A 20,132-nucleotide genomic window follows, 5' to 3' on the forward strand; every position below is an offset into this window, starting at 1 on the left:
TGTGTTGTTTTATATCCTTCAATACTTGCACAACGAACTAACATGGAAATATTGTCTTTCCAGAGTCATCAGAGCTGAATCTTATTTTACAACATCCTGCAATGTTAAGCCATTTCCTCTGTTTCTTCAAACAATTTAATTTCTTGAATTTCAATGTACAGGTAGCCACCAAATGATGTCTTAACGTGTATATAAGAACATAACCACTGGATAAGCATGCCTTGTTTACCCCTTATGTAGACATAAAAGTTTAGGTCTCCTAATTCTTCTAAACTTTGTCGGCTTGAATCAGGTGCAGATATTTTTGAGATAACTATGCAATGGCACTTGCAAGAATTTGTAGGTGAGAAAGCACCAGTGTATGCACACTGATAGTCAGGCTATGAACGGTTACAAAAGCTACCAAATAATTCTTACAACCAGCCCAGTATTTCTGAAACAAGGCTTTCAGAAAAATCTTAATTCTTGAGGTAAAGATTTCAAGTGTTGAAGTGGTAACTACACTTTTAAGAATACATTTCATTTTTAAGTTGTGGAAGTCATCTTAGCTCTAGTTATAAAAATAAAATAAAATAGGACAGGTACCCAATATCAAGATGATAATAAACAGATGAGTAAAAACCAACTAATTCTAAATTTGCAGATGGCAAATTTTTTCTTAAGGTTTGAAAAGTTACAGGCACATGGGATTTTCCTTCTGCTTTGTTCAGCAGTGCAAATCCACAGCTGGAGAGCTAAGGCTTCAGGAAAGAACTGCTGGAGAGAATCCAGAGGAAGAAAGTTATCAGATCTAGAAAACATGACCTACCAGGAAAGGAATTAGGTTTGTTTAAATTTAGAGAAGACTGATGCAAGAAGACAACTTTCAAATAAGGAAAAGGTAACAGCAAAGCAGAGAAGTAGCTCTTTGCTGTTTCCACCAAAGATAGGACAAGAGAAAAAGACCTTAAATTGCAGCAAGGAATCTGTAGGTCAGGCATTTCGAAGACTGATCTGACCCTACAAACAAGTCACACAGCAGAAGCAACCAGTTTGGAGCACTAGGAAACTGCTGGGGGGAGAGTTGTTGTTAAGAACAGGTGACACAAACCTTTCTCAGGAATGATGCCAGCTATGCTTAGCCCTGTTTGAGGCAGAGGAATGAGCCAGATGATGCCATGAAACTCAGCAGCCAAGACAGAAAGTAAAACACCCCAACAGAGGGAAATCTGCAGTGGGAGCACATCCTTGAAGAGCCATGGGGGAATCCAGATGCCCAAGAGACTTAGTATATGTCCTAGTGACCAGACAACTTTGTCAGCTGCAGGGCAGAAATCCAGGGGAAATCAGACTTCCTACTGTAGATGCCTGTGGAGCTACAAGCTCTTTTGCTGAGTGGTTTCCTTGCACATCTGCTGAGCAGTCTGCTCTGTGAACACCACTGGCAAAAGCCACCTGTGAAGTTTAGCTCATCAAGACAGGCAGGAAGGAGAACAAATCACCAGGCTGGGGAGAAAAGGGCTCCTTCTGCTGGTCCTCTCTGTGGGAATTTTGAGATGGGACTGCCTCATCCCCAGCCACCTCATTCTCCTTCCAGAAAGCTGTTAAAATAACCAATGCCCCATATCACATCTGGATTTCTCAAGCTTTTTCTGCACCAAGTGAAGTAAATATGAAGTTGGACAAAATGTGAATTTTACTAAGATTTTATGCTTTTCTTAATAGGAAGTCAGCTTAACTTCCAATTACAGTGTATTGCTATCAGTACAGAATTCTTCTGTAGGTCTCATAATGGGTCAATTTTCCCCTGAAGGAGAAAATATGTATGGGGGTCATGGCAACCCCAACAGCATACAGAAACTTCTTCCAACTCACTGTAACAGAGCTCCCCTAGAAAAAATGCCACATACCATTGCAAAGTATTAGAAGTGGAGCTTTTCTTAAACTGCTTTTTTTTTTTCTTCAAACAGACAATCAAACAAACACAAGCTACAGTTTCTGCTTTGCCAGCAGAAGTATCTCCCCTTCATCGAGGGGAGAGAGAGATTAATAGAGAGCGTCTGTTATTCGGTTTAATTGCCGGGTCAGTGTTAAACCGTGACAGATTTATACAAACCAAGCAATACGTTCAGGCCACTAAAAAACAAACAACCCCCCTATTTTTTTATTTAAAAAAAATCCTACTCTGGATACTGTAGCTGTAATGTGTATGGATTTTTCTGATTCTTTGGGGAGTTCAAATTGCATTACTTTCAGAAAAACACTATATATATATATATTCTAGCCATTTTATATGTAATTTTAGTTTTATGAGGGAAGGACATAACACAGTACAAAGAAAAAAAATTAAATCATTTACAGAGCATCCAATGGCAAAATCATTAGCGTAAAAATACTTTATATTGTATTTTTGTTACAAGGTCTACTTATCAGCAATTATTTCCTCTAAGAAGAAAAAGAACCAGGAAAGAGATGCAGCCTGTTTCTAGGATAAAGTATTTCTTTAAAACTCAGCCAGACTAATTCAGCCATTCACTTTGCATTGAAATTAAATAAAGAGTTTTTCTCTGATTGTATGAACACTTTAGGGAAAAAAAATCTGATGCCTGTAATTCATAGAAAACTAGTTCTGCTCTCCTAGGACTGAAGTTACCATTTCTTGCTTAATATTTAACCTATTTACCAAATGCAAGCTACCTACTTCAGACTTCTCTTTGGGATCTGTGGAGAAGTAACAGGATCAGTTCCTCTCCAGCTCCAGAGCATCTGTGAAAAGCAGCACAGTATTTTTTTTCTGAAGCCAGTGCATTATGCAGTGAGTGAATTCAGTCTTCCTTACTTTCTTCCCCTCAACTACTGCATTCAGGGTATGCATAAAAGAAGTAGGAAGACAGTGCTATGACAGCATGTAAAATACCAAACCCATGAAACTCAGCATCAGTAAAGTGATAGTTTCTTCCAAATATAACTTCTTGCCTTCCAAATCCCCTGCTTGTCTCAGAAGTTTTACATGTGTAAAAATACATGTGTATTTTCACAAACTGTGAGGATATTTACTGAACAAAGAATTACTTAGACCTCCAAAAGGAGGCAGCATATAGGCCAAAACGTGAAATTAGGATTATATGAACTGTTTCTAAAAAGAAATAATGCATTCTCCTTGAATTGCTCATTTTTTGCTTATAGAAACAGATTACTCAGTAAAGAGTGGGCTGATATTAATGTGGGAATCCTTCACTTCGCAAACAGATTTCATTTCTCTGTACTTGCAACTGAAAAGAGTATTTTGTACTACTCTGAGGGCCTAATTTTTTTTCCCCCAAAAGCTGCTTTTGTTGACATATAATTATTGTTGTAAGGATGCTGAGTCACTGACTCCAACCCACATTTATTTTCCATTAGTTTTAATTTCATACAATTAATAGAATTATTCATCTTCTCAGTGGGGAAAAAACTGGATTCTGACTGTGACTACACCACACTTGAGTACTCTGTTGGCTTTGTGCTCTCTCACCAGGATGCATTCTACAAGCAGCTACAGCTACAAACCATCCCCAACATCTGGCTAGTGCTCAGCAATCCAGCATGCAAAGTGCTTTGTAAGGGCCTATACACCACTTGTGGTCCATGGTCTGCACTGATTACACCAAGTTACAACTAGGTGGGTGAATCTTAACCTACATGTTGTGAATCCTTATCTCATACAGTCACAGCCATTTGAGAAACAATTCCTTCTGTATGTGACAATGAAGCAGCCACATCCATCCTAGGTGCTAGTGCTCATTTACACCCAGCTGGTTTCCATTATATGACTGTTCCTGGGATTCAACCCAGCTCAAATACTGCATTGTGGTGGTAACCAACAAAGATTATTCTAAATATGACTTGGCACTCAGGGGAATGAAGAATAATAAGCATCAAGTCTGACTTGCTTTTGCTAATCACCAACATGAAGCAAAGGAAAGGATAAAATATTTACCATCTCTCAGAAGGAGAAGCCACTCCTCCTGCAACTACAGGAGGTGACTGTGCAACAAGCCAGCAGCTGTGCTGGCCACCAGGGGTGGCTTGTGAAAGGCAACAGCAACATCTATTAGCGGTGTAAGGCTGTGGCATGCTTACCCCAGCTGTATTCCAGCTGTGAATTTTCTATGGCAAGAGCTGCTATAATGTGAAGTGCAGATTATTAATATTTAACCCATCCAGCTTTTAGAAGAAAGCTCTGTGACCAAGGTGGGTCTACCCACCCCTGGGGGCTTCACTCCTAGAGCAGGTGAAATGGCTGTAAGAAAAACTTCAGAGCCCCAACCATAAGGAGAGAACACAGCATAGTCCCTCAGGGAAAGGTCTGCAGCCACTGCTTTGCTTCAGGAAAATCAGAAAATAAAAACTAGTATATGTAGCTATCAGGATAATGGGCTTATTTTACAGACAAGACTGGGAAAAGGGACACAGAAATATAGACAGTTCTTGCTTACATACAGCAAATGTCTGTTTCTTGAGTGTCTTAAATTCAGTCACCCAATGGAGGCTGAGGCAAAGGTTCAATCTGCACAGAAGCTCTGTGCCTTCCCAGTGACTTCACGAGTTATGAATTACAGTATGAAAGCCCAAAGAAAACAGACAAGCTCCAGTGGTGTTCATCTCTCCCTATCCCTCCATACACATAACTTTGTCATCTGTGCTTGGCTGCAGACACAAACACGCTGGATGCCTTAGAGCTACCTTTTTTGTGCATCTAATGGTGCTTAGGCCACTGTTTTAGTCCCATGTACCTGGAGCCACATGCATACAGGCAAACAAACACTACTTGGTTGTTTGTTGTAACTGACTTTCCACAGCATCCCTCAGCATGACTGGTTATTTTTTACTCCAAAAGCCAAATTGGAACTATTAATACCACATACCAAGTATTATAAACATTAGAATTAGGTATGTCCTTGATCTCCAGTGTGTTACTAGCTTCCTGCTGGGACTGCATATGAACCCTTGCTCACACATGACAGACCTGGCAGCAAGTTCTGTCTAGACATTGCACTGAAACTGTTTGTTCCTCCGATTGCCTAAGCCTTCCCAATTTTATTGGAGTTCTCATGTCACACAGACACTTGCAAAACCAGATCCAGTCCTTCACAATCACAGATATTTTATTCCTGCCATATGACTGATTTTCTACTCTGATAATTTTTCTATTAACTTGTTTTCAGGAGGAAAGTTGTTTTTTTTTTCCACAATGGCTCCAAAAACATAAGTGTTCACTTCAGAGCTCTAAGTGAGGTGGGAAAAGGGACAAAAAAATCACCTGCTTGAACGACTTTATGTAAGTTCAGTCAGGAAAGGGAAAACCAGTGCTATTTGAAGGGTGGTCCAACGTCTGACGGGTTCATATGTAACACAAAACTTTTGTCTAAATAAAAAATATTTTATATAATGATTTAAGTATTCTGTTAAAAAGGTACAGAAAAGGCACAGTAAAGTAAAAGGTTCATTCATTTACTCAGGTGCATTTGTTTAAACAAGAAATAGCCACAGGTTTAACCCTTTCCCTATACCAAGCTGAAGAAGGATTCTTACTTTATGAAGCTGGAGAAAGGCAAGTGTTGGACTAACAACGACAAAATTCAAAAGTCACCCCTGGAATCCAGTGCTGTCAACTTTTATCCCTCAAATCCACTTCTCTGCTTTGTAGATAATATACAAACACTCCTTTGCATGAGTGCAAAACCAAGCACATGTACTTTCTCAAATACTCAGTGAAAGAGCTAAATTTTAGCCAAAAATCATTTTATAAATTAAGAAACTGCCAAACACCACCTCTAAGCTCTACCACTCTAAACCTGCTACAGAAGGTTGTGAATGCCTCCTGCTCACCTGAATGTGTTGATTTGATACCAGACAGAACCAAGAGAAAACGGTTTCATTCTGCTTTGGTGTTATTACTTGAGCTACTGCCTGGGGCTCTGATGCTGCCAACACAGAACCATTTTGTACATATGAATAATCACTTCAAGTTTAATGAAGCTCCTCACATCTCCATTAACAATTGTTTTGGCTGGAATAAGGCCCTGCCTATCAGCCCTGGAGGAGCCTGGAGACAGAGGACTGATAATACTGGGAGGCTCACTTGGGGAAAGGCTGTGGCTTTCTGGTGATAGGACACAGGACTGCAAGGGGGGAAAAAAAAAGGAGTGAAATAACAGCGATAAGGCCCTCAGCAGGGCTGGGATTTAATCCCAGGCTTTTGGCCTTGCTCTCACTGACTCTAAAGAGACCGATTTCAGAAACCAGCATGTGAGATGAGATAGGACTTAGGGTCCATGTCAACTAGTCACAACATGTCTACTGGCTTGTCTTCATCACAAGCCAACACTGGAAACCCCACCTTCTGTTTCTATGTAGAGAGGCAAAGCAAAACAACAACTTTGTTTCAAGTGCAGTAGCTGTAAAACAAAAATTTGCTAACTCTTTTTGTTCTCCAACTGCTAGCAGTTGTGTTATGGGCAAATTACCTCCCAAATTAAATTTTAAGTCTGGCTTTTTTTGCCTCCTATGTGAGGAAATGAAAATTATTAATACAATGTTCTACACTCCAACTTCTTTCTTCCATTTCACACTGGCTTCCAAGACCTATCCTTTTGCAAGTGGTGAATACATTGGTATTGGCATTAATTTGTCAGTATAACTGCCTCATATAGATAATGACACATCTATAGCTTCCATTTTGTCCATAATAAAAATTTCATTTTGGACATCTCAAATAAGATTCTCCTGAGAAGCAAGTAAGGATTGCATCTTCTACAAGGGAGTGGAAAACACTCTCCTGCTGAGACACTGTAACAAACTGCGGCAATCTTTAATTGCTAAACATAAGTAAAAACTACACTGAATAGCTATAACATTTTCAAAACTCAATATAATAGTTATGCAGTTATTCTGCACCTGTAGTTATTGCCTGTTGAGGAAGCAATTTTTGTCTATAGCTCTGACTTACCTTTCCAGTCTATTTCAACTCTTTGTTCACTGTAGTTTAATCCTGCTTCAGAAAGTGTCAAAAATAACTTTGCTGGCAACCATTAGAACTGTGAATTCACTGGGCACCGTCAGAGTTAAAGAAGAGATGGTTGTGGTCCAGGCAGCAGAAAACAAAACAGCTATAAAACCCTAATCAAAAAGTACATACCTCAGAACTAATCCTCATAATTCTACTGGACTTTAAAAGTCTCAAATTGTACAGAAATACTGACTTCACAACACTCTGTCACTTCTGCCACAGCACCCCTTCCCTCCCTTCACTCACCATTCGCAGTTTGAGGAGCAATCATCACCTGCCTGAGGAACCACTTGTGTCTCCAAGGCCTCGCTTTTATTTCCCGCTCCATCAGTAGGCCCAAGGCCGCTCACGCCCTGATAACGGTGAGTGTGCCTTCTGGTGAGGCAAAGGCCATGACAGCAGGATCTCCCTGAGCTGGCTGGGTGTGTGGGACCAGGTCCACTCCTAACCTTAGCAGACCCTGCCACTTTCTCCCACCTGAGTCACCCTTCTGCTGCACTTCAGCTGCACTTCTGCTGCACTCACGCAACCCTGCAGGGAGGTCTGTGCTGGGGCCTTTCCTGGCTGTCTGCTCACTCAGGACTGGGACTATCATCTGTCCCTGCCACATGTGGAAGAGGGGGTGAGAAATGAGCACAAACAGCCTTGCAGAAAGGAGCCTGTTCAAAGCAATGAGAGAAACCCACAGAGAAACAAAGGAAACACAGAGATGTGTCTTGTCCCTTGCTGCTCTTCACTCAGGACCTTCCATCTCCTGTCTGTCTGTCAGTTTTCTTCTGTTTGGCAGGAGGGACACAAAAGGGGAAGGCAGTCTTGCAAGGCTTGTTTCAGTTCTCTCTCCATGGGCAATCGTCCCAACAGTTGGGTCATATTTTCTCCTTTCTCCAGAGCTGGAGCTGCTGCTGTGCCCTCAGACATCTGTGTGCTGCAAGCCCAGGGCTGCTCTGCCGCTCAGTGGCGAAGGCCCTAGGCCTGGGGAGGCTGCTGTGCCCAGAGCACACCCAGCTCCCGCCTCAGCACTCCTCTTGCCCAGAGAGGTAGCACCCAGCCCAGGTGCTCACAGAGGATCTCTAAGCTGAAGGACTCCTTCAGCAGTTTGATTTAACTGCTTGCTGTAACTAATTTTAAGTCTTTAATTTTAGGACTTTGGTTGGTTTCAAGAGGACCTGAAGTGGCTACACATTGCACATGGTGCTCCTGAAAAGGCACAAGCATCCAGTTTGTTTCTCTGACCAACATGTGCAGAAATGCCTTCCCAGAACAATGCTGTTATTCAGACAGCAAGGTCTCTGAAGGAGATAGAAGGTGGTTTCTCAATATTTTCAATATAGTTTATCATCCTAGTTGGGGTCTTCAGGAGACAGCTTTGTAGTAATATGAAAATATATTAAATTCTACAGATTCCCCGGGGGAAGTAGAGTATGCAATAAAATTCCAGTAATGTCTTCAATGACAAAAGAAAAGCGCCTCTGCCCAAAGTGGTCAAGAATACCTCGCTAAAACCAGCTGACAGTTGCACTGACTAGTATAAACACAATGCCTCTAACACAAGCATTATTTCGTATCTGAAGGTTAGACAGTATTGAAATCTGTTTATGAAGAAGAGTTAATATTCACACATGCATGGAAAATGTTTTGTCAAGCTCCAAAAAAGACAAATAAGAGTCAACTATTGACACTTTAAAATTATGTTAAATCACATTTGCTTTTCAAAATTACCTCTATTTTTCACAATGTTGTCTATGCACAAAAGTTCCTTTAATTCAATGGATGCTTTGGTCATAGGGAAAACTGAATGCTTGTAGCATGGCTTCTCCAATATGTTTCAAATTAGAGGCTAAGGGAGGTTTCATGTTGATAGCTGAGACTTCAAATTTCACAATCTAATTCACCACCACAAAACAGCAATAAAACCCTGCCCTTTTTTCTTTTTAAATTCAAGGTTGCAGGCTTTCCACTCCTTGAAGGGTAGACTTCTCTAAGCTGGAACAATTTCTGGACTTGCATAGTAAGCAAATGTCAAAATGGCAAGTCTCTGGGAGATCTGACTATGAATCTTGAACTACCTAGTGGTGTTTCTAGTGAATCTGTATCACTTCAAGAAAAGGATTAGAGTGCCCTTGATTCTTGTCCTACTTAGCCACTAACTTGCTTTATGATTCTTTAAACCTCTGATGCTTAACATTTGCCATATCTGCTGAGATGCTTGGTCTGGCTGTGATTCAGTGCCTTCAAAACTGAGCAGGCATTCTGTCTATTTACTGCCAGTAAAATCCTTAGAAATCCTAGGCAAATGTATTTCATTAGAGTATTTTTCTTCTTATTATTAAATGAATAATGAGGAAGAAAGAGAGAGTGACCCAAGCAAAACAGAATGACCCAGAAAGGGAATGAGCCAGGAAATGACCCAGAGAAAAAAAAAGTACTTTGGCTTTCTTCCTTGGACTAGCAGTTGTTTCTCTCAAACAATTTTTTTTTTCATTTTATTTGAAAGTATTTAAAAAAAAATTAAAAGGCTGATGAACATTACAATAAAAGTAAGCTTGGCTCTTGGAAGAGAAACCTTGTGACATAGAGCCAAGGACATTTATTTTTCACATTTGAATTATTTTTTGAACAGCATTTCCTGACTCAATGTCACTGCACCACAGATAGATACGATAGTAGATAAGTGTATGACATTTTAGATCAACAAGAATGCTTCTTTTACAGTGAATACATTTGTAGTCAAAGCTCAAAAGTAGTTTTATTTCTGCTATTTATTTCTGCTGGAAGATGTTGTATCTCATGTTGTTTTACTAATACACTTTTTAAAATGGAATGTAATTCATATTCTCTGACACTGCAGCTACAATTTGATAGCTGGATTTACTAACCTTGTGGATTTACAGTAACAAATTCTTCAATTTCCTTTCATTCTCTAGCTCACCTTTCTGCCACATTGATTTATTTCTGTTTCACAGCTGCACCTACCAAATGAGTCTTACTCACATTCCACACTTTTCCACCTCTTCTTGCAGCTGATCCAAACTAAAACACAACCTTCTGAGAATCTGAAATCAACGAATTCTCACGACAAGAATACAATACCCAGAACTAAAGGGAACAATTTACCTGGGGCGGGAGAGGGGAGGGGGGCAGTTAGCAAGCCCCCAAAAAACCTGTAAGACTAGAGGTTTAGGTTTAGAAAAGCTAAAAAATTTGCAGTTTAGATTCCACCATTGGTAGTCACTATAGCACACCAATAACTTTCCCACAGATTCTAGGGAATTTATCCACCTCCAGTATTTACAGCACTAATTACCATAAGCAGTAGCTGAGTTACATAAATGTAGTCACAAACCCTAAAATCTCACTCTCAGAATCAGTATTGCTGCTGTTAAAATTGGCACTACAAAACGTTAGTAGCACAAATATGATCCAAATTATAAACCACTCCAAATAAATAATGAAAACCAGATCAAAACAAAGCGGAAAAACCTCAAACATTGAGAACCAACAAAATGAAATTTATAGGTAGAATACTGAAACCTCATAGGTGTAAAGGAGACCTGGGTGCAGGCAGAGGGCATGCTTGAACTCAGTAGGCTTGTTCAGCCCTGTGTCCCATCCCACAGAGAGCTTCATCTCCAGAGTGTCACACATGGACTAGAAAAGACAGAGCCCAGAATGAAATTGCAGTCCTGTGTTTACATATTAATTACTGAAAACTTACTTAACCTTGAGCCACAGCCCAGTGTAATGAGCTTGGGCATACTTAAGTCTCTTGGAAAGGGAGTTGAGGGAAAATCATTTGGCTTGTCTTTACTTCCAAGTAGCCCTGCTCCTTGTAGGTATTCTAGACTCTCCATCAAAGGCAGACTCTAGCCAACCAGTAAAATGTGCAAATTCTAATTACAGGGACTCTGCACTTCCTCCAGTGCAGCCCAGCTGCCAGCCATGCAGAGATTTGCAGTGGTAACAATTATACTTAAAAGCATCACTACACGTTTGAATGCATTTACACATTCTCCTTTTACTCTCTATTTATTATTAATGGCAACTCAGCTGTTATCAAGACTCCAGTGTGTTTGGCACTGTAGGTGTACAGAAGGACAGATTCTTGCTCTGAGAAGTTTACAGTCTAATTATAAATGACAGCAGATGGGAGGTGAACATTATAAGCTGCTCTGCTCTTCATAAGGAAATTTAACTCAGGTAATTTTTTAACCAGAAACAGTTACATATAAACCATATTCTACAAGCCATACTGCAGGCATATCCTAGTCAAACATACACTGTGGTGACACTGGCCAGTTTTGAGACACAAAACCAGGTCTCAGAAGATTCAGGACTTTACAGCTGATCACCAATATGGAGATTTTGCAGGAGGCAAAAGGAAATGTAGCTTTGTTCAAGTAAGGACTACTCACATTTATATTTAAGCATGTATTTAAATCCATGTCTATTCACCAAAGAGCTTGACAGGTAAACCCAGCACAAGCATCTGATGTCATTTTGCACTTCCTCACATTTTTAGGTGACATTCTGAAGTCCACCATAAATTAACTGCTTATGTAACTTTATAGTAATCCAGATGGGACTCATGTCTAGGACCTTGCTGTGGCCTTACCTGTTTTATACAGATTGAAACATCACACTCATACTTGCTGTGGTGGCACATTCTGCAGACCAGCATGGGAGGCACCAGGCTCTTTGAGGCTGGGTATAAGCTGCACACTGCCGTTTGTAGACTCCCTAAATACACAACCTGTAAGTAAGCACTAGGGGCTAGGCTGGTGTTAACAGTACATGAGGGAATAGCTCCTATGGAAAGCCTGGAACATTAGGGAATAGGCTACTGCAATACAGAGAGGCCCTTGTGGCTGTACCTTCAGAAGTGGGCCCAAGTGAGTAAGGACCCTTACATCTTCAGGACTACAGTTGAACTTTGCTGCATGGGTGGCAAACACACCTCTTACCTCATTGAGATGACTGGAGAAGTTTGTCTGCATCCAGCCCGTTTTAGAGGCCATAACTCAGTACTAAAGAGCACCACAGACTTACAAGCTGTCCTTTGTATATAGAAGATAAATGTCATGCTGAGACTTGATCTGGTGCCTTTCCTACTGCTTCACAGGAGGATCTGAACATTGACTGCAGACTGTCCTGTACAGTCTGAGCGCTTCCCAGGGCCCTAGGAGGGCCTCTTGCACAGAACCTTGTGCTCACCCTTGTTCACAAACAACTGACCCACAAGTACAGAAGGTGCCAAGTGCCACATGTTCCACTGAAGCCAACTGGTATCACAGCTGGCTGACTCACTCCCCCTCAAGGACAAGAACTGAATTTGCTAACGTGAGGTACAGAATCACAGGCGCCACTTCCCAGATTTGACAGAAAATGGGTAAAGTTCAGATTTCCACAAGTGCATGCAGCTGTTTTACAAAGCCAGAAGCACCTAGCAAGCTACTGATTACCAGCCACAACCATGTAGAAGAAGGGTTATTTATTGCACCACACTGACTACATCAGCTAAGAGTCCTGGGTATAAGATTCATTTTGTTCTCATTAGTAAATTCACAAACAACTCATGGAACAGGAGCAAAGGTCTTTATGGCTCCCTAATTTCCAAGCCTCCTCCCAGGCTGCCTTTGCCCACCTTCCACATTTGAGACACGTAGGGCTGCTCCAACCCTTACCCTCCTCTAACCCTTGAGAGCACTATCTGTCAGATGTTGCCAGGAGAGATCTTTTTCTTCAGGAGTACAGCTACAATACATCTTTGCCAGCTACAGATACTGCAAGGTCCAAATTACTTCTGGTTTTCACCCTCTAATGCTCTCAAATACGTGAAGTTTCACACAGAAGACTGCAGATCACTCCAGAAGTCCCTGTCTACATGTGTCCTGCTTCCCATATGACAGACACAAGGGAAGAGGAGCCCAGTTTTCCTGGACACTGAAGGAACTCCAGCTTCCTGCATTCAGCCTGCTGCACGCATGGAGGGTTGGCTTTCACACTCAAGCTCATAGCCATGAAGTCCAGACGGAATCAAGCTATTGTTCTGGGGTAATAATACAAATGGGAGATGCACTTCGCAGCACAAAAGGGTCAGAAAATGATTTTGCTACTGAAAAAAACACACCAAACCTGATGGCAGAACTGGAAAATTGATCTTTAAGGATTCAATCTAGTCAAAATATTACCCTCCTACCTATAAAAATGATAACTCAGGGAAAAAACACATCATATTTCAGACTTCCTCTTTCTTCAAAAGAAAAGTCCTTCATAAAACTCGTCACAGTCCGACTCACAAGAATGACTTATAGAGACTGCAGAAACTCTCAATGTCTCTGAGTGTCCTGATGATTCTCCCTTAGAGAAACCTTCACAGTTCAGCTAAAGATGATATTTGAAGAGAAGACAGTTGAATGTCCAGACTACACTCATTCCCAGATACTATGCAGAACAAAAAAGAGTTTATACCCTTAAAAGAAAGAACAATTATTTGAATTATAGGCGCTTCCTCCCAGGAACAACAGGGTTAGACAAACGATGCATAAAACAGAAGAAGAATATCTGAGAATTGCTTGAGGCTTTCCTACAATAAAGTTATGGTAAATCTGAAAAAAAACTTCAATCCATACTTTAGATTCTTCCTGTCTTCAAATGACTTCGGATATTCTAGGAGGCCAAGAGAGAGGGCAGTAAGTACGTAGAGGCTGGTGACAGCAAACAAAACTGGCTGCACAGAATATCAGCACTAGGAAACAGAGAACGAAGCCTCTAAGTCAAGAAGGCTATTTTCTATGTCCCACATGGCATCTGTGAACTAGATTTTCTGGGACACTACAGCCTCTGCTGTAACACAAAATGCAGCTCATGGCAGTCCAGCTCATCAATGGGACTGATCCAGAGGCTGTGAGCTAAGAAGGAGTTCTCACCAAAACCATAAAGCAGAGCTGCACAGTGGGACTTGGTGATGCAGATTAAGGAAACTGCAAGTGGCTTCTTGTTGCCCTGCACCCACCACCACATCAGTCAGGAGCTGGCAAAAAACCTTTCCCTCCAGCTTCCTCAGGCTTTCAGCATACTCCAAGTAGGAGAAGGGCACCTTGGCTTGCAGCATTACGCGCCCAGCCTCCCCTGTCTTCTCATGCAGGTCATGAAGCTTACAAAGGACTATCAGCATCAACTCAGGGCTAAGTGTACCTAAACCATGTAACAGTGGAAGAATTTGGACACAACATGTCTGTTGCTAGGTCCTTGAGTCAGAGAGAGTTCTGAGTAATTCCTAGCAGTACGGGTGTGAATTCAGCAGATGATACAACACTTCTGAAAAGCAGCCCAAGACACACACAGTGCCCCATATGAATGGCCTTACTATCGGACACACCACCACTATACCAGGAAACAGTTAACGAGGCACACAGTGTTAGCAACACGTAAAGGTTCTCTTTAATATGTGGACAAATTTCAAAGGAATACTCAGGAACAAGGGAAAAACAAATACACACACACATTCATGCACGGCTGGAAAACATGATAAGTTTAATCCTGAGAGGTGAAGAAGGTGTCAGATCTTGTCAGTAACTTCATACACACTGTGGAGCACAGAGTATTTAATTTCTTCTACCTATTCCAATGAAGTTGCTCTGATGTTCAGGCAGTTGGGCTGTTACAATTGGATGGACGCGATTACGAATGATTTGCATGAGGGACTTTCCCAGGCATGCTTTATAAACTCACAAAGACTTCTGAAACTGTGTCAGTCCTTTCTGTCTCACAGTAACACTTAAAGATTTCTTTCCCAGAGACTTGGAACTGTGTGCACAGGATTTTGCTATTAAGATAAAACCTTTCTATAAACAACATGGCAAAATCAGAGGATATGTATCCCTGTGTCTTCTCCTTTCTCATCTTTCTAGTGTCTTTCTCCCACAATTCTAATGTCAGAAGTTCTGCAAACAGCTATTCTTTGGGCAAAAATGAGGAAATGTTCTTTCCAGGCATTTAGCACTGAACCTTTATCTGTGTCTATGAGCCTACTGAGAGTTTCACATAAATTCCAACTGCTTTGCCATTCCACTTTTTTTCCATTCTTGAAGATGGTTGTTGCATAAGGAATTGTAGGTTTCGATTTTATTTTATTTTAATCTATTTTTTCTATATAAGTAATCTATTTTGATCTGGTACTCTTTTTCTTCCAGTGGTTTACTTTTGTGTAATGGAGGGGGAAAGGAAAACCAAGTTTCAAATGTGCAAGTAAATACCTACATAACTGCATGAATAGTCCAGTAACTATGCACTATGAGATGTAAATCAGAAATAAAAAGAACAGTATGTAGATAATAAAAACTGTCTCTTGTTAGACACATCAGGAGGCTTCTGTGACCTCAGACCTGTGGTCACAGAAGCCAAAATCAGTTAAAACCTGCAGAGAACATTGCAGATTCTATTTAAGATTTGCAATGAGATCTCCATATTAGAAAGACTGCTATTATTTTCATTCTTGATTGAAGTTTGAATGTTTAACTTAATTTTCTCTTCTACCTTTCTTTTTTTTTAACTGAACACTAACTAATGGTTTCATTACAGTCTTAAGGATGGCTTTGTTTCATGTGCAAAGCAAACAGTTAGTGAAGGGCTGATTAAAGCCAAACAAGTAAATGTTTTACAGAGATGGCTTAGAAGCTAGAGCACAACAAAACACGTAGTTATTTAAAAGCTGGAAATCTAACCGGTCCGCATAGATATCCATCTGACAACTCTGTTATCCTTTTTTTTTTTTCCTTCTGTCCAAACCCTCAAAAAATGTATTAGGAGCAAAGTAATGTTTTCAGCCCCAAAACAAGTTCTGGTGCCCAGTTTTTCACAAGGATGTTGCCAGTAGCAAGCAGCTAAACATAGTTTACTCAAACTGACTGCAGCAAGTACAATCCAGTGTAAAAAAGAAGGAAAGCAAAAAAGTGTATCTTAGACTATTAGCAACCCTTAAAACAGCAAAGCATACTTTTACCTGAAACGTTTACCCAAAAATTCACCACGAAGTGAAAAGAAATTATGACCTCTCTAATGGACATTTATGTCCAGACATCAAGCTATCAAGAGGGATGCAAGACCTCTAATCCACTTTGTAGAGGAGCATTCTGTCCTTGTTCAAGGTGCAAAGCCACAGAGCCAGCATACAGAGAGATGCAGCAAAACTGAACTCTTCTCCAGCTATTTTGGTCTGCCCCAAAGCAGGGTGTGTTTTGCCAGAGCAGCATATCCCACAGCAGGAGGTACAGATCCAGAGCCTGGCACTCCACACCAGGGAGGGGGCGAGGGGCTGGCAGGGTTCTGCAATGGGAAGGCTTCCGGCACCAGGTGGTGGCTGAGCGCAGGCCAGGTACCGAGCCCGAGCCGAGCCATCTGTGCGGTGAAGATCCGCCCATTGTACGGGAGCAGCGACCCGGGTGTGATCTTTCTCTGCAGGAAAACTACCCTAAAGATAAAAGGGTTTCTGCTAAATGGAGAAAGTAATCATCGGGAGCAAAACAACCTTACGAAGCTATTTACTGCACTTTTACATATAGGGGTTTTTCGTCTCCCCTCAAGAAAGTTTAAAAAAAAATCTTTGCTGGTCCTGTGATAGTTTATGGAGAGGAGGGAAAACGCAGGACAGGCAGTAAATCAGCCTACTAACTGATCCAGAGTCCATTACCAAATGTTTTTCATTATATCTATGGCTTCACTAATTTCTGCAATGCATTGTAGGCTATTTCTGGAAGCTTTAAAGATGCATGATGTTTCTGCATTTTTATACTTAACAGTACCGTTATTTCAGTTTATTTAAAAAAAAAAAAAAAAAAAAGTTGGGGGTGGGGAGGTGGAATCTGCTTAACTGCAACTGGCTTTCATGTCACAAAAGGACTAAGCCAGTGCAAAAGCAGCCAAGCAGGAACCCTATTTAAGTCCAGCATGAAGAAAACCTTCCCAACCTCTTACACCAATTAGGATAATCCAGGTCTTTTGATGTTAAAATCCTCAAGAATCATATGGAAATCATAAAAAGCACAGTATTTAAAACAGATTCAGAATGCAGATAAAATAATTTTTCCTTCTTCCCATTTCCACCAGAGCTGGGGGCACCATCCACTAACAAATTCTTTGTAAAGCTTATGTCCCTGCAGAGCAGTGTTTGCTTTCGGGCAGGGGAGATGAGGGAGGCCGCCTCCGAAAGGAGCTGCTCGTAAAACAACAGAGCACCTGGGAGGCAACGCTGAGAGCTGCGCTGGAGCCGGGCCGGGCAGGGCTGGGCCGACACCAGGGCAAGCTGCGAGGCCAGCACCAGGATGTGTGTGCAAGCTGCTCCCAAGCAGGGGAAAGGAGACCAAAAAACTACACAACGTGATCCACTGGCCAACTTCTGGAGTCTCAGCCCCTGAACGCTTTGGTGGGCTTTGTACAGACTTCCCTAAATGAATGGCACCCTTCATGAAAATAAACAGAAGTCTCAAGCATTGAAATGACACGCTAGAATCTGTGCAACAAGTTATCTTCAGACAAAAAGCACTTGAGCCTTGCATTTCTTCTTTATATTGGACTATTTCTGAAGCATCCAAATTTCTCTAAGTGTACTGCTTCCAAGGAAACTCGAGGCTATTTTGTTTGCCTTGACAATTCAAAAAAAGACTACAGGCAGGAAAGTGAAGGATGTTTTGCTGGATGCAGAGCTGCAAAACCATACAGCTGTTTCATTACTGTTAAATAAAATTTTCATCAATAATATTCTGCTATGAAATCTGACACAGCAACAAACCTTTGCCAAAACCAGATGCATATACACTGAGAGAGAGACAGAGAAGGTAATTTTACAATATTCTTCCAGAGCATAACACAGGATTTTCAGTAATGGGAGAGGTTAAACACGGCTTCTTGTGCAACATGAAACATCAATATAGCCTCCCTATGGAACGGGTTACACACTCCTGCTACGTGTGCAGGAAGATGTTGTACAACAGGGTTCCCTAGAGAAAAGGGAACGAAGAGTTGAAAAGACTGGGGCGGGGGGCACACAGACAACTCAAGAGCCTTACATCGGCATTTAATAAATTGAAAAGTAAGCAAAACTGTTCATGTTTATACAAGCAACTTGACTGTACTCTAACAGAGGACAAGGGTATGAAACTATGTCCTTATAAAGTAACACTCATCTTTTACTTATCTAACAAAGAGAAACACAGGAGAGGGTCAGAGGGTGCTGAACGAAAAATATCCAAGTGTTAAGGCCAGAGAAATGGAAAACAAAGTTTTCCAACTTGAATACGAGTATTTGCAGATAAGAACACAAAAAAAGCTGTAAACACTGGATATTTTTCTATAAAAATAAAGACTGAATATTGTTGTCAGTGGTATGCACACCTCTGTTAAAACCTGATATTTAAGTGGTCAGTTTGACAACTGATTAAAAATTACATAAGAAAAAGATTAGCATTACAGTTCTATATAAACTAGAAAAAAGAAAACTAATAGTAGCATTACACATGAATGTGATAGCAGTCTTTCTAACTAATCATCCCAATTTTCAGTTGTGCATTATGAAGTTATACAGATTTTTAATTTCCTTTTTTCTTATGGCAATAAAAGAACTGTAATTAATATTAATTAAAACTTCCATATTATCACAGTTTCTGAATGGCTAGCTACTCCTAGTTTTTGTAGGAAACAAGCTGTGCAGTTCCTGACACAAATATTATTCCTTATTAGTTTTGCAGCTGAATAATATTCAGCCTGTAACAGAATCCTCTTAGGACTGAACAGTACTCTTGTGCACACGGATACACACACAAAAACAACAACTAAAAGCTAAAAGCAAACTTGCCGAGAACTTCTGGGTCAGCTTTTGACATCACCCATAGGAATGAAATCAGACACCAACCAATCAGGCACCATGAGGCTGGCAGTACAAAATAAACAAAAGCTGGGCCCAGGGCTCTACAATGAGGGAGGGAAGTGGAAGAGACTATTGTTCCTAAAGCTTTTAAATGATGTTGCTTTACTTATTTCTTTTGACAATGCCTGAACTGAATCTTTAAAAAGGGAAAGGACCCTCTTCCCTTCCCCCCCGACCCCGGATCTTCTAAAACTGAGTTGTGGGGTTCTTTTCCCTGTTGCTATTTGTTCTCTTTAACAATGTTTGGCGAGCCCTGTGAAGCGAACAGCACTATCGTGGCACGGCATGTGGGAAGGCAGTGTTCTTCCCAGCATCTCCACAGAGCCTCAGCACCAACACTTGGTGCCAGATTTTCTGAAAAGCTGGTCAGGCTGGGTGCTAAGCTCTTTTCAAAATCTGACCCTCATTTTAGGTGCCTTCCAGGAAGCTGAGGTCTTTAGAAATCTGGCACCAAGCATCGATGCTGGGCATTTGAGGAAGCTGGGGTAAGTGCTGTGTGATGAAACCACATATCTATGTCCTCTTCCCAGAAGAAAAGTGTCAGCTCTTTTGCTCTTTTTGCACAGTGCATCACTGAACCTGCCCAAGCTGAAACTCCTGCACAGGATCTTACTTATTCACATGAGTGGGCTGAGGAGGACAATGCCCTGCACAGCGTCATAGCAGCAGCCAGCGCACAGCCGATGATTCACTTCTTGGACACTCTAACCTGTCACTGAACTCAAAAGATTTAGGATTAGGCCTAGGGTTCACTAAAAGCACACATGGTGTGTTTTTTTCAAAGATCAGCTCAGCTGAACAAAGCTAGCTGAATTATTTCAATCCTCTCAGTGCTTCCCCAAGGAAAAAAAAGCAACATATGTCTACATATGGACTTGCTGCCCCTTTTCTGTTTCTATCCACGCCACACCGCCAAGTGTACAGGGACAAGTAAATGCACTCCAGAACTAAAAGATAAATGCATGGATCCTGGAGTTGTATAGGTAAATAATATCAGGCATTCTTATATCTTTAATAGAATAGACCTTTTTCTACTCTTGCCAAGAAAATTAGTCCTAAGGTGCACACAAATAATTACATATTGTGGAACACTGAATTATTACAAATGCCATAGAATTCAAGCAGCCCCAAGTCTGGGCCAGATTTTCAAATGTTTTGCAGATGTTTATGGTTTGCTGCAAA

The 20,132-nt window shown here is 41.0% G+C and overlaps 1 protein-coding gene across 10 annotated transcripts in view; it reads right to left on the minus strand.

Annotated features, from left to right (window-relative positions):
• Window positions 1-20,132, minus strand: part of TEAD1 (TEA domain transcription factor 1) — a 152,076-nt gene that overhangs the window by 101,927 nt on the left and 30,017 nt on the right. For 2 of the 10 annotated variants that reach the window (XM_030450957.1, XM_008504751.2), the window contains exon 1: window positions 2,681-2,720. The exons of 6 other annotated variants lie outside the window; for them this stretch is intronic. The gene's annotated coding sequence lies outside the window, so the exon portion shown is untranslated. Of the gene's footprint in view, window positions 1-2,680; window positions 2,725-20,132 lie in introns of those variants that run through there. 2 more of the 10 variants (XM_008504749.2, XM_008504748.2) reach the window with 2 other exon arrangements.

This window comes from Calypte anna, chromosome 5, assembly GCF_003957555.1.
Source record: "Calypte anna isolate BGI_N300 chromosome 5, bCalAnn1_v1.p, whole genome shotgun sequence".
In the NCBI taxonomy this organism is placed as follows: Eukaryota; Metazoa; Chordata; class Aves; order Apodiformes; family Trochilidae; genus Calypte; species Calypte anna.